This window comes from Rhinolophus sinicus, linkage group LG04 (assembly GCF_036562045.2).
Source record: "Rhinolophus sinicus isolate RSC01 linkage group LG04, ASM3656204v1, whole genome shotgun sequence".
NCBI classification, from domain to species: domain Eukaryota; kingdom Metazoa; phylum Chordata; class Mammalia; order Chiroptera; family Rhinolophidae; genus Rhinolophus; species Rhinolophus sinicus.
Window position 1 is genome coordinate 70,002,672 of NC_133754.1, and position 16,010 is coordinate 70,018,681.

At 32.0% G+C, this 16,010-nt stretch overlaps 1 protein-coding gene across 2 annotated transcripts in view; it reads right to left on the reverse strand.

Moving 5' to 3' along the window:
• The window catches only part of SGCZ (sarcoglycan zeta), an 802,473-nt gene that overhangs the window by 313,302 nt on the left and 473,161 nt on the right, over positions 1–16,010 (reverse strand). The gene's annotated exons all lie outside the window — the stretch shown is intronic.

The window sequence follows — 16,010 nt, forward strand, 5'->3', positions numbered from 1 at the left end:
TGAAACACTTGGGTCTTCAAAATGAAGTTTCAATATCTATGCTTTGTTTTCATAAAGTTTTATTTCAATGCTAGTTAGAAAATGTTATAAGTAATTAAATAATTAGATTACAAACACTTCTGAGGTCATGATGATGTATTATTTATCTTTGGACATCCCCCTATCCTTACACTATTCCTCATACCTATCCCGAAAGTCCCATAAAATATTTTGCATAGACTTGGAGTATGTGTTAAAATAAAGAATGACTAGGTGATGAATGAATCTATAAATACAGACTCTGCTTATTTTCTAGGATAAAACAATTAAATACAAACAGACAAGAATGTAAGAAGATGCCTCAATAATCTAACAAACATCTAAGTGAAAGGCAAAGTAGTATACAAAATTATAGTTACCTTTTGAACTAAAAATGAATTAAACCGCCCAAAACAACCTTAAAAAACTAATGCATTTTAAAACAACATATGTAGGAAAATATTAAAAAAATAGAAAATAAAAGACATATTTTCTGTATAATTAGAATACTAAACATAATATACTCCCCACACCCACCTTATATAAATTTATAATGTTCACCACTCCTTGAACCCAACACACAGAAAAACATGTAAACTAAAATTTCTAACATGGACAAAGATTTGTGTATAAATTGAAATAAGACACACAGTTATATTTTTTGTTTATCCATATAAAATTGATTCAGAAAGATATATGTGGCTTTCAGTCATCCAAATGTATGTATCCTAGAGAATAGTTAAAATACTCTTTATGTAAATGACAACTTGACTCAACAAAATTCAACTTCAAAATTTTTTTCAAAAATCTTTGCTATTACTTCATTTTTGAGTTGGTACTTCAGGCTTCAGGTGGTTTGCAGTTACAGTTAGAAAATGCTTGAAGAAAAGAAAGGAAGGCTTTACTACAGACAATATGTAGATATAAAGGAAAAAAAGACTTTAAAATTTGATAAGAGAAGCGAGTTAAGAAAACGGGGTGGGGACACATTTGCAACCTACAGTATAATGAAATGAACAGTAAAATATGTGAAGAAATAAATACAAACCATATTAATTGTATCTACTGTTGTTGAACATTACAATGTTAAATGACCCAATTATTAAACTTTTTATCATTTCATATTTATAAGTATATTTTATTATAAAATTAATATACAATAATTATGCTTAAGATAATGAAAGTTGTATTTTACATAATATAAGAAGTCATTTAAAATAGATATCATTATGACAATAAAGGAGAAGAATTATGCTCATATTCACATTTGGGCACTTTCTTCTAAGAGAATGACGAGTATAGTAAGGAAAATACACTGAAAACCTTTTTTTTTTCTTTCTTAAATGATGGATCGTAACATAATTGTAAACATCACCTCTGAAGAAAACAGTAAAAGCTGTGCTACCTGGATCTTTTCAAACAGAAAGTGTTAAGCATCAGATTTGGGGGGGAATGTTCTTAAATAAAGCAACAATTATGCGAATAGTTTCATTTTTTCCCCCACAACTTGGAGTAAGAAATGTACTGCACATCATGACTTCGCAAATATTGACATACAAGTATATAGGTATGTATTTAAAACTACTGTGTGGTGTCTATTGTATTCCATTCTGTTCTGTTCCATCCTATTCCATTCCATTCTATCTAATCTTTTCTCTAATATTTTACTTTATTCTATATGATATGATATGATTTCTGATCACCACTCATCAAAGTGATTACCTGATGCATTAATGGATCACGACTATAGTGTAAAATGCCAACACTGTGCTAACCTTAAGCAAATTGATCCCAATAACAATACAGATAAAAAAACAATGGGATGATATTTATTCTGCTTTCATTCTCTAAAAATTAATCTTACCCCATGCAAGTATTATTAGCCTATTTTTACATTTTAACAAGTAGGTTTAGATGGTGACTGATATTAAATTTTAGTTTATAAAAAAACATATAAAAATGTGTTATCCAAAACATAGATATAAATGCAAAACTTATATGATCTATGCAAATTCTCTAAAACATCCGTGCCTAAGTATTGCTCATCTCCTCTTTTTAAATAACCAAATTGAAAGAGAATTGAGTACAATATAAGGCAATTGATTGTTTTGCAGGACACTTTTAATTTATACCAGATATAACCATCTTCCAAATTAGAACCTTGGCAACAATCAATAAATGGTACTGTAAAACTCAAATGATACCATTTGAAGTTTGAGCCTTCTCTTCCATCTGCAGTCAATGAGATCCCAGCAGATCCTTCCTGGTATTGCAGATGTGACAAAAGGGGGGTTCCTTCAGAGGTACAAATTATAAGGTCTTTTGATAGTTCTTTGATGAGAGTTGGGGGAACATAATTTTATTCACTGTATTTATTATTCCATACCCATTTGTTTTACTCTCTCTGCTTAGGAAATTTATTCTCACAGTACCATTACGGACATCTTATCCTCATTTCAACTCCTACCACACACAGGTCCCTTGCCTTTTTCTACTCTAAGTCCTACCTCTGACATTTCTGACATGTCTTAACTGGAGCAAACTTGCATCACAGCATCACTAGAGTGGATTTTGGTTGTCAAGGATTTGGGCATTAATATTGAGTAGATATTTAAGTTTTGCATATATTGTGTGAATACCGGGAGGTTTCCATCCAATGCATTATTTTAAACATTCTCTTTCTTATTTTTAAGTAATGAGCATAAAAGGCTTTACTGTTATACCAATAATGAAAAGTGATTATATGATCATCCGCTAAGTAATAAGCAAGTAGAGTCCCTGCATGCCCTGCTTTATATGAGGCAGAGAGCACTGATAAGTAGGTGGAGGAAATATATTAAATAAAAGAAATGACCTCAGTGCTATCCTCAAGGAATTTAAAAATTTAATTAGAGAGGCAAAGCACAATTATATTTACTTTGCTCTTTCCTATCTCCCAATTACTTTAAACAACCATTCATTTTCCTTTCTCCCCCACTTTTTGCATTATTTAATATAATTTTATTTACTATCACGCCTTTTAGTAACAAGAAAAGGGCAATCTAGATATTTGTGAAAAGAAAGGATTCCAAAATGGAGCAAAGTTCCAGGAAAGATTGAATAATTTTGATTAATAAAAAATTATAAGGAAAAGAAGGTATCAGTTTAAACTTCCCTTGACAGGTATTCGTTTTTAATTCTCCAAAGCCATTCTGAATACCAAAAAAGTAAAAACAAATATCAATTATATGTTTAACAGATATATTTATACTTACCATATGTATTTTATATCAAGTTTATCATACAAGATAGTCATATTCATATATGTTATTTGTAACTATAAAGAACACTAGGGACTTTGGGAAATCAATATATGTATTATTTTACACCATCATATACTATTTGGAGCATCTTTTATTATTCTAAATTATCATGTATCATCTTTTTCAAATTTTACAATGTCTCATAGTGATGATTTTTTTCTACTTAGTTAAATTTATTAGAATAACATCGACTGGCAGCATTGTATGTTTCAGGTATATAAGTCTATAGTATATCATCTGTATATTGCATTGTGTTCTCAACCCACCAAAGTCCAATTTCCTTCTGCAACCATATATCTGACCCCCTTTAGTTGTGATTTATTTAAGTTATGTCCTTGGTAACAAAAAAAAATCATACCTTTAAAAAGTTAAGCTTTAAAATGATGAACTGTATGATGTAGTTTCCAGAAATATATTTTGGCAAAAAGTCAAAGAGGCTTGTTTTTGTTTTTGTTTTTTTAAGCACTGCAGTCCTAACCATAAATGTACTTGAAGTTCAGAGAACACAGAAATAAACCTGAAGTGGATTATTCAGGAAAAACTTCCAATTAGATAAATGGCTTTGGTTGAGGCTTTGAGAAAAAGCAGTATTTAGCTAGGTTGGGGAATGAAGGGTCAACGGGCAAGAAAGAAGATATAGAGATAGAAGAATAATAAGGAAAAAAAAAGTATTGTAAACTCTTTCCTGATTAGAAAAGATAATTTGTGTTTGTGTAATGTAGAAAAGAATGTGGGACTGTAAGTTTGTGTATTTTTATTTATTTATTTTTTTTTTGGTGTGTGTGTGTGTGTGTATAGAACTTTAAAATGTAAATTTACTTCCATAAACATGAACTTATTTCACCATCAGAAAACCTTTAGGAAGTAGATAAAACAGTAATTATTCCCCTTTACAAATAAAAACTGTGCAGTGCAGAGACCTCTTTGAGTCTCCATTGTTGTGAGTAAAATGGGAATACTGTATTAAATGACTGATAGAAAACTAAGTTCATGCCCTTTCATATACCCAACAAATATCTACAGAACAGCCACTATGTAACATACTCTGTTCTAGGCACTTAGAATAATTTAGCAGTGGAGCAGATAAAAATACATATACCCTTGCAAAGCTTATATTTCATAATGGAATACATAATAAAAATAATAAAAAGTAAAATATATGATAGGTTATTCAAGTGTTTCAGGGGAAAGAAATACAGCAGGAAAAGGGACACTAATTTGATAGATATGTTAAATAGAGCTCATTGCAGTTTTAAATAGGTTCATCAGGGTAAGCCTGATTCAGAGGAGTCCATACAGATATCGAAAATAATATACTATCAGCAGAGAAAAGGGCCAGTGTACACAGAGGCTCTAAATCATATATTCTCCTGACATATTAGAAGAATGACAAGAAGAGCACGGTGGCTGTGGTAGAAGAACGGGTGGGGAAGAGTGGAGGAAGACAGAAGAATAACAAGGGTGAAGATGGAACATGCAGCTCATACAGTAATTTTCAGTCTTTAAAAAGACTATCTTTTATTAAGTAAAAAATAGAACCATTGGAGGATTTTGAACAGAGGAGTGATGTCTGAAATAGGGAGACTCATTGATTTAGGCAAGAGATGATGGAGGCTCATTGGGGTAATAGTCATAGAAGTCATGAGAAGTAGACAGTTTATGATATAACATATTTTAAAGATATACCCAAAGCATTATTTGACCAATCAAATGCAGATCATGAGTAAAAGTGAAGAATCAAGTACACTGTCAACATTTGGCCTAGGTAAATGTAATAATGGAACAAGGATACATTGAGATGGAAAAGATTGAAATAAACACATTTTATAGAAAAATAAATAAGTAAAAGCCTAGTTTTGTCTTTCAGATGTCCAAGTGGATATATGAATACAGAATTCAAAAGAGCACTATGGTCTATAGATATAAATTTTGACCGACAAATCATCATATAGATGATGTTTATCGATCTAAGAGTAAATGAGGTCATCAAAGGAGTTTGTATAGAAAGAGGAGAGGCCCAAGGACTCAGCCCTGGAACTCTGCAAAGAAAAGTGGTTTGGGAGGATACAAGCCTACAAAGTTGAATGAAAGGGATTAATTGGTGAATTTGGCAGAAAAATCAGAATGTGCGTTGTACTCACAACAAAATAAAGAAAACATATCACATAAGGGCAGTGAGCAACCATGAAATGCAGCTGTTGCGTATTCAGAATTGACCACTGGATTTAACAACTTGAGAGTCTTCTCTGAGTTTCTTGAGGGTAGGACTATGTTCTTATTTATTTTTTTGTCCTACAATCCAGCAGAGTTTGAAAAAAGTCCAAGGGCAGCACTCTTTCCATCACAAAAGCTGATTTTGTAGGGGAGGTGCTATCAGAATATGATGATGGAAGGAGAACTGACTCTGGGTAGTGAACACACAATACAATATACTGATGATGTATTATAGAAATGCACATTTGAAACCTACATAATTTACTAACCAATGTCACCCCAATAAATTTAATAAAAAATAAAATAAATAAAATAAAATGGGTACAGAAGGAAAGTATCTCAACAGAATAAAGTCCATATATGAAAAACCCTCAGCCAATATTATACTTCATGGTGAAAAACTAAAAGCTTTTCTTCTAAAATTAGGAAGAAGACAGGCATGCACCCTGTCACCACTGTTATTCAACGTAGTATTGGAAATCCTAGCCAGAACAATCAGGTAAGAGAAAGAACTAAAAGGCATTCAAAATGGGAGGAAAAAAATAGTTAATTTGTTACTTTTTGCAGATGATTCTTTATCTAGAAAACCCTAGAGACTTCTTAACCAAAATACTATTAGAAAAAAATAAACAAATACAGCAAAGTTAAAGGATACAAAATCAATGTACAAAAATCCATTGCATTCTTATATACTAACAATGAAATTTCAGAAAAAGAAATTAAAAAAACAAACAAAAAACAATTCCTTTTGCAATTGCAACAACAACAAAAACAACACCAAGGAAAAATCTTAAAAAAGGATGTGAAGAACCTATACACTGAAAACTATAAGACATTATTAAAAGAGATTGAAGAAGACAAAAAGAAATGGAAAGATACTCTTTGTTTATGGATTGGAAGATTCAACATAGTTAAAATAGCCATATTACCCAAAACAATATATAAATTCAATGTAATGGCCATCAAAATACTACTGGTATTATTTTCAAGAAATAAAACAAAAACAATCAGATTTGCATGGAATCAAAAAGAGCCTGAATAGCCAAAGCAATCCTAAGTAAAAAGAACAAGGCTGGAGGTAGCAAACTCCCTGACTTCAGTCTATACTGCAAGGCAACAATAATCAAAACAGCATGCTATTTACAGAAAAACAGACACGCAGACCAATGGAATAGAGAACCCAGAGAAAAACCCACATATATATGGGCAGGTAATTTTTACAAAGGAGAAAACCTCTTCAATAAATTATGCTGAGAAAAATGGAAAGTCACGTGCAAAAGAATGACACTAGATTGCTATCTCTTACCATAAACCCAAATTAATTCAGCATAGATCAAAGACCTAAAAATAATACCCGGAACAATATATTTCATAGAAAAAAAGCATAGTTACTAAACTTATGGACCTTCAATTCAGAGAGGATTTTATGAATTTGACTTCAAAGGCAAGAGAAATAAAAGCAAAGATAAATGAATGCAGTTAAATCAAACTACAAAGCTTTTGATCAGCAAAAGAAACCATCAACAAAACAGAGGCAACCAACCAGATGGGAGAAGACATTTGCAAACAACACCTCATATAAGAGGTTAATATCCAAAATATATAAAGAACTCATATAACTCAACAACAGCAACAACAAAAAACAAACAATGCAATTAAAAACTTGGCAGAGAACCTGAACACACATTTCTACCAAAAAAACATACAATGGCCAATAGATATGTGAAAAAATGCTCAACTTCACTAGCTACTTGGGAAATGCAAATCAAAACCACAATGAGCTACCACCTCACACCTGTTAAAATGGCTATTATCCACAAGACAAGTACGTAATAACATGGGTTGGAGAGGCTGTAGAGAAATAGGAACCCTCATACACTGCTGGTGGGAATGTAAATTGGTGCAGCCTCTGTGAAAAACAGTATGGAGATAGCTGAAGAAATTAAGACTAGAATTACCATACAACCCAGCAATTCCTTTCCTGGGTATCTACCCCAAAATGCTGAAAACATTAATCCATAAAGACATACATACCTCTATATTCATTACTGTATTATTCACCGTGGACAAAACATGGAAACAACCAATGTGTCTTTTGATAAATGATTGGATAAAGATGTGGTATATATACACAACGGAATACTATTCTGCCATAAGATGAAACACTGCCATTTGTGAAAACATGGATGGATCTTGAGATTATCATGCTAAACAAAATAAGTGAGACAGAAAAATATGAGAACCATATGATTTCACTCAGGTGTGGGATATAAAACTGAAAGCAACAAATAACAGAACAAACAAACAAAAACTCAGAGAGGCAAACAATACTTTAGTGGTTACCAGAGGATAAGGGGGTGGGGGTGGTAGAAGATGGAAAAGGGGGTCAAATATATGGTGATGGAAGGAGAACTGACTCTGGGTGGTGAACACACAATGCAATATATAGATAATGTATTATAAAAATATACACTTGAAATCTATATAATTTTACTAACCAATGTACCCCAATAAATGTAATAAAGACAAAAAGAATACACAGAAGTTCAATTAATTAGACCAGGCAAATTTTAAATAAAAGAAACAATATATAGTTGTTTCCTGAAAGTGTGTTATTATTTATGTTCTTCTTTTATTTTTCCTTTTTTTTATTGAATAGTCATTCAAGATAGATTAGAAGTTAGTAAAGAAAACTGATGGGAAAATAACTTAGATGACTATACAAAGTAGGCAGCTGTCTGGGGTGACACTTTGAGGTAAAAATAATGATGTTATGTGAGAACAGTATAAAAGACGTGTATTAGAAAACTAGAAGACTGATGATGCCAATGATACATTGCAATCACTTATAATGATGTAATTAATTACTTTAAGTTATTTTTTAATTCTAAATAAAGTTAGTTAAATAAAATAAGACATTGCTTTTTTTCACCTTAGTTAGCTAAGTGAAGAACTGAAATAAAAGCAGATAATATTCCAGCTATCTCCTGTGTTCAGGCAAAACCCCATGCATCTCCTTGATCTCCTCAGGAACAGATGAAAGAACATGTTTGCACCGAAAAAGGTCTCAGCTTCTCTGATACTTCAGAGGGCAGAATTCTCTCCCGGAATACAACAAAACGAGAACCACCCTCATGGGTCTTATCAGAACTCTATTCAGTCGCTTTGAACTTAGCAATATCTTGCCATAAAGTATTATTTAAAATTAAAAGAGTGAAAAGACAAGAAAGTAAAATAATACTATCTAACCGCAGAGACTATAACATTAATGCAAAGAAAAATTAGAAATTCAAATCAAGCTTGAAAAACAAATTAAATTGTTGGAAAGCAACATTCTACCACATTAGTTTGCACAAAAACATAATTAATAAAGAGAAAGTACATAAACGACACTTGACTTTTTTTGTAATTAAAAGGAACATGTTGAATGAGGTAAAATAACCCAAGAAGCGTACAACCATCCCACTGATGAGCACGTAACAGGCAAAGAAGCCATGTCCTCTGGCCTCTGCATCCCTTACGGCAACAATTAATATACCGCATGGTCCACAGGGGGGAAAACAATAAATAAATAACCTCATATGTGTTTAGACAGAGATTTCAAAATTTAACCCAAAAAGTACACTTGCTTTTCTTTTTCCGTGAAATAGAAACTCAGATAGGAATTACATTTTCTAGCCTTCGTCACACCTCCACTCAGCCAACGGATTATGAATACAAGTGATGTTTACAATTTTTAACCCTTTCCCATGAAGAAGCTGATTGCTTTTTACTCTTTTTCCCCTCCCCTGAGGTTGGGATATGGTCATGGTGCTGAGAGCTGGCTTTCACATGCAGAATGTGTTAATGATTTAAAGGATGGCAGTGCCACAAACAAGAACCTGAGTGCCTAATGGTCATGGGAAACAGGATTGCTTCCCCACCCTGGACAACACCTACTTCTAGACTTTTCTATGAGAGAGAAATTAACTATTATACGCATATTTGGCCAGTGCATTTTTGAGTTTCTCTGTTCGTGTTGCGTAACATATATCCTAACCAATTCATATGTAGGTCCTAGCATAGTTTCCAGCACATATATATTCCTCTTTCCACTTTATTATATACTATATACAGAGGGTGCCAAAAAATGTATACACATTTTAAGAAAGGAAAAAACCTATTAACATTGTAATACTCAATATATACCGATACCAAAAGATGAATACAAGTCACGTTTGACTTCTGCCATTACAAGAGGTGCTCAAAGTGGTTACCATCAGCGTCCAGACAGTTCTGATTACAGTGAACTACTGCTTGAGCAACATTGACCAAAGCGTCCACTTATATACATTTCTTTTGGCACCCTAGTGTGTGTGGGATATATATATATATATCTCCAACAAATAGTCACTATGTGCCAAATTATTAAGTACCTTTATCAGTCCTTAAAAGTTTGAGCAAAAAAAAAAAAAGTCTGAGCAAGTTTTACATATGCATATTTAATTTCTGAAAGGGTCAATGAAGAAACATGAATATCAATATTTTCTTAAAAAGCTTACACTATCAGATTTCACAAAAGAAATAAGTAAACCTCAACTGAATGTTCATCTTTGTTGAAAGGTTTAGGAATTCCCCAGTATTAAAAATGTCTTTAATGCCAAGAAAATGATTTGTTTAGGGTTCTAATGTCTGGTGGGCCAATTTTGTTGCAAACAAATCAAATTATTTGGCAATAGAGCATATAAAACTAATTGATTTGAAAATAACATCAATGATAGAAGTGTTGACTAAAGGTAAATGATTGTGTTCACTGCAACACATATCAATGAGCCAGTAGTTTTTCCATGCAGGTCCATGATAAAGAAAAAGGAATTTCTTTTTTCCTTTAGTGAAACATCACCATGATAGGGAAACATCACCATGATCATACCTGATATAAGTTCTTGTAAAAATGAGGTTGCACAAAAGGCACACATTCTCCTTTATATCTAAAATTCGTCCTTAGATATTTTGATTCGTTTTTACATATTGTCTACCTATTAGACAGCTGTTTAAATGTTTAAAACTATTAAACATTGTTTTATATCTTTGTTTAGTAAACACACAAATCTTTCCTTTTGCCACCTTATCTGACAGGTAAACTGATAATACTTTCGTTGCAATGTAATGCATTGCTATTTAAATGGGTTCACTTTGTTTAGTGCTCCATAATTTAAGGATACATTATTGTTGTTTCAGGAGAATTGAAATGATTTTTAACATACCACAATAGGTCTTGATTAAGTTGCATATTTTGAAATCTTTGTAATCAATGACTGTTTTCTTTTCATGGATCATCCAGTGACATTTTACATTAGCAGCTTCTTCTGATTCATGGCCATTTGGTGCAGAGGACAGGCTTTTCAGAAGGCAATCTCTGTTCTACTGCAACTTGTGATCAACACAGAAGCATATATATAGTATGATGCTGTTCTTATTTTACTGCATAATGTTTTTATGGTCCTACAAGCATGATATGAGCTCACTACATGTGGGGAAAAAATATAGCTGGGGCTTCCTACCAAGAGGATCTTTTATCAATAAATGACCATGACTTGAAGGTGAACAGTCATAGCATAGTTCCTCAAGTTTCACTTCTGAGGCTCATAATATAAAGCCTCTACATTAATGACAGGTGAATTGAAAGTTGGTTCATTAAAATAAAAGATGATACTAAAGGCAGAAGAATTACCATCACCTTGAAAGGTCAAACTCGAATCCACAGCATTCTGCACTTGTTAGAAAAAATACGTTGAGGTCCCAAAGAAATGAATTTAGATAGCAATGTTTCACCCAAAGCCAAAGTCCATTTACAAAGAAAACAGGACTGCAATATACTATTCTATAGTTGACTTTTGAGAAATGGTGGCTTACATTCTAAAAGGTTAAATGTAAGTTTGCAAAATGTCAAATGATTGACATAACTCAGCATTATAACTTCTTTGCTATCTTGGTCTCTTCTTTACGTCCCCTAAAAATCTCAAAGGACCTCATAATATACTCTCTTCTTCCTTCTAGCTTTAGATAATATTGGACTTAGATATAACATCTGTTCCTGGTCGGTATGGGTTGAATTCTATACCCCGCACCCCAATTTATCTGTGAACTTATTTGAAAATAGGGTCATCGCAGATATAACTAGTGAAGAAAGGATGAGGACATACTGGAGTAGGGTGGGCTCCTAATCCAATCTGACTGTTGTACTTATGAGACAGGGACATTTTGGACATAGAAATAGAGACACAGGGAGAATGCTATGTGAAGACTGGAGTTTATGCTGCCATAAGGAAGGGACCACCATAATTCACTGCAAACCACTAGGAGAGAGACATGAACCAGACAGATTCTGCCTCAGAGCTCTCAGAAGGAACCAAGACTGCCAACACCTTAATTTTTGGACTATTAGCTTCCAGAACTGTGAGACAAAATTCTGTGTCCCAATCCATCCAGTTTTTGATACTTTGTTATGGCAGCCCTAGCAAGCTAGTGCATTGGCTCATGTTTTTTATATGTAAATTGTGATAGTGGGACTTATTGTTTCAGGTTCTTGTCAAGATTAAATTAAATAATGCTTAGAAAGTATGGAATATGGTGCAAAACACAAAAGTTGCTCTCCAAATCATTTTTCTCATTCTCTTAACTACTTTTCCAATCTTGAACATGACTTTCGGAAAATAGTGTAATAATATTCAGAAAAGAATTAATTCACATGTCAGTACAAGTTAGTAGTACATCTCACTAGTGATATCTCTGTTATTTGAAAAGTATTTCTGAATTAGTTGGAAGTATACAAGTTTAACATAAACTCTACTTTGGTCCCATCCTATTGAAAACCTCTCTGAATCTTCATTCATAGTACATCTTCTGGAGTAAAATTAACAGCATCAACCCTGAGCTGTACCTGCCTAAATGTGCCTTCGAGTCAGAGGGCTCACCAATTGCCCAAATCCATTTTTAGACTCCAGATTAAGAACATCTAATACATAAATTTCAACACTGAAACATTTTTGATTCATTCTGTTCTCTCTTCCAACGTTTGGGTGTACTTTGGCATATTTCCCTTGTGTTAGTTCAAGTGAAAACTTGATTTGCTTTTGAGATCTAATAATCTGTCTCTATATTTATTTAAAAGTGAAAGAAAATGGGTCATTCTAAAAAACAAAACCAGAGTTATACAGAATTCTACATAGAGAAAATGGAAATGTAGTGAATAAAGTAAATAAAATACATCAATAAAGTTCTTTAGACTATACAACCATGGCCACTTTAAGCAAATAGTAAATCGATAGAAAGCAAATATAAAAACGATTTTTGCATTTGCTTTAAATTGTCAATAAGTGCATAATGTATAAGATTATTTATAAAATATAATATTTCTTATAAAAATGAAATTTTTGTTTAATAATTTAGTTTCAAAACAGGCCAAGAAGTGGTCAACTAGCATGAATTCCCTCTCTGTATCTGTGTCATAACATGATGTTTGCAATACAATGAATGCTTGTTGAATTGAATTGCATTAATATTTCATGAATGAATGCACCCTTTAACATTTATTATCTCTATTATTCATCTGGTATTATTCTACTTCTCTAGCTCACTTTTTTTTCCTGTTTATTGGCTAAGAAATTAATTTGGGGAATGGCACATACTGAGGTTTGGATTCTAGCACTCTTTATTAGTTCTGTGACTTTGAACAAATTACTTGCTACTTTTTTTAACTTTACAGTTTTCTCTCATTTAAATGAGACATAATAACTCATAAAATGTTTAGATTAAAGACGATGTTGCTTACCATATAACAAACATGAAATAAAACTTATTAAAATAAATACATTTGTAAGCAAAAGCATTTATTATTTATTATCATTCCTATCTTCCTAACTAGAAAAACAGTTGGCAAATGATTATAGGAACAAAGTTGTACTAATCTGAAAGGGTGTAGGAAATGCACTGCCCATAATATTCAGCTGTTTTCATCTACTAAGAGTAGTCATACTGAGTTTTATGACTTACTCATACACATCTAATATTTGGTTTACTCTATTTTATTTTGCTATGTGGAATCAGCAATAATTGTAGCCCCAAGGGAAGTATAGGAAGCAGAAATGTACAACTTTGTATTTTTTAAAAAAAGTCCTGATGCTAAAAGTTAAGTATGAAACCTTAATTCATGAGTCCACTTCTATTAGCGTTCATTTAATCTCACAAACATATTTACCTCTCTCCTTATTCTACCATTAAACAAAGTAGCTCTTAATTTTGAATTACAAGGGTCTATTTTAGCAGTCCAGAAGTGAATACAGATAGTACGTTTGCTCTTAGTTGAGATCAAAGACTATCAGAATAAATAATTTGAATACATTTTCCAGAATTTTTGACAAACAGAACACAATTTACAATGCAATATATAGATGATATATTACAGAATTGTACACTTAAAACATATGTAATTTTACCAATCATTGACACCAAAAAAATTTTAATTTAAAAAAAAGATGTAGTTTGACATTTTATATATTTTTTAATAAAGAAAAACACTTACTTTATTGAGATATCCCTTTTCAGGAAGTATTTTGAATGCCTTAAATAAATGTTTACTCCCTGGCTCTGATTTCTATCAAGTTGACATAGAAGTATCATTATGTTATAATGAATATATTTGTGTCCATAGTATCAAACTAAATAATGATTTGAAGGAAAAATCATGTTTTCTGTTATTTATTTAAGAAAACACAAAATGATAGTCGATTTTAAAGGGATATCGGTTTCATTTTTTTTGTTTACTTGCTTTGTATTTTTAAACATTTAATTACAAATTAAAAATTACCTAAAGCCATAGGATAGCAATTTTTGCTAAAAAAAATACTTTAAAAAAATGTTTCCCTTATGCTATTAGTGGAAATCTTTTAAATAAATCAGATTGAACCCATATCAGTGGAACAGAACCAGGGAATTTATATATGAAATGACTGTGAAAGAATGATGCCTTGCAGGAGTAAAACCACTGAGGTTTTCAATCTCACTGGAACACCCTATGGATATTAAGAGGAACCTGATGGGAATGAATGACTCTCAGATACATGTGGAAAAATAAAACCCCATAAACTTTTCCTGGTATCACTAAGAATAAGAAATAAATGTTGATGCATAAATGAAGAAATAATTCCTAAATTAATAATTCAGAAAGAAATTAAATGTTGATAAATGATACCCTAAGTACTATATTTCTTTTATGGTTATGAATGGAGATTATCTGAGTATGATAAAATTCACTTAATTACAAATATTTACTTAAAGAAATACTGATACATTTATTTAAGGATTTAAAGCATCATGATATTCATATAACTCATTAGAGGGAAAATTAAACTTTATGCCTGAGTTTTTATTAATACTATATTTAAACATTGTTATCTTGAATTAATTAATATGATTATGATGAAAATTTAGGCAGAAGTTTTACAATTAAGAATCAAGCTTTGCCTATATTTTCAGATCAAACTTTTCACACATATTAAGCTATACCATCACAGGTGTCAGGAAATCCTCTGAAGCAAATTAGATATTTATCATAAACCAATTTGAACCATTTTGTTCCAACCCAAGAGACTAAAAATTATATCTCAATTTCCATTTACTTGCTCAGTGTTTTCTCTTTTCTTATTTAAAAGGTCACTCTTCCAACCATTAGAAGTACTTCCTACTGCACTTGGATTTAAAGCCACTCAAAATCTTGCTTAATTTATTATTCTTCATTTTATATAATAAAAATATCTCCCTTGTTTATTTAATATAGTCATAAAATACGTATAGAGCAATTATTATTTGCCTACTAATATAATTGGTTCTGGAGCTAAAATGGAGAAAAATGGACCCATTTCTTACTTTACAGAAATTATATTTTACATGGCACTATATACAAGTAAACAGGAATTGTAATGCTGGTGATGTGTAATGACAGCTGACATAACAGATGCCACAGGGGAACCATTCAGTGGCACCCACCAAGACTCTGTTAGCTAAAGAAGGCTTGTACAAGAAAAGATGTCTGAAGATTGAGAAGCTATTAATCAAGTATAAAGACTGGAATATTAAGTAACTGAGACAGCATATACAAATATCTAGAGGTGAGTAAAAGGTTGCAATGTCTAAGGACCTGAAAGAAATTCAGTGCAGTGGCTAGTAGAAGCTAGGGCGTCAGCTTTCCCTGATGACAGGTAAAGCTGGGGACATAAGCAGAATCTGATTTTTGAGAACCTTGTAGTGATCTTAAGAATGAATTATTTCACAAAACAAGTAGGAGAAAGTGAATGGTTTTAAGCAGGAAGGTAAGATAATTCCATTTTCACTTCAGAAAGATTATTTAAACTACATTATAAAACAGAATCAATAGATTCAAAGCAAGAAAAAGGAGAATCAGAGGTTTACTGAACTATAAGGGCAAGAGATATTGGT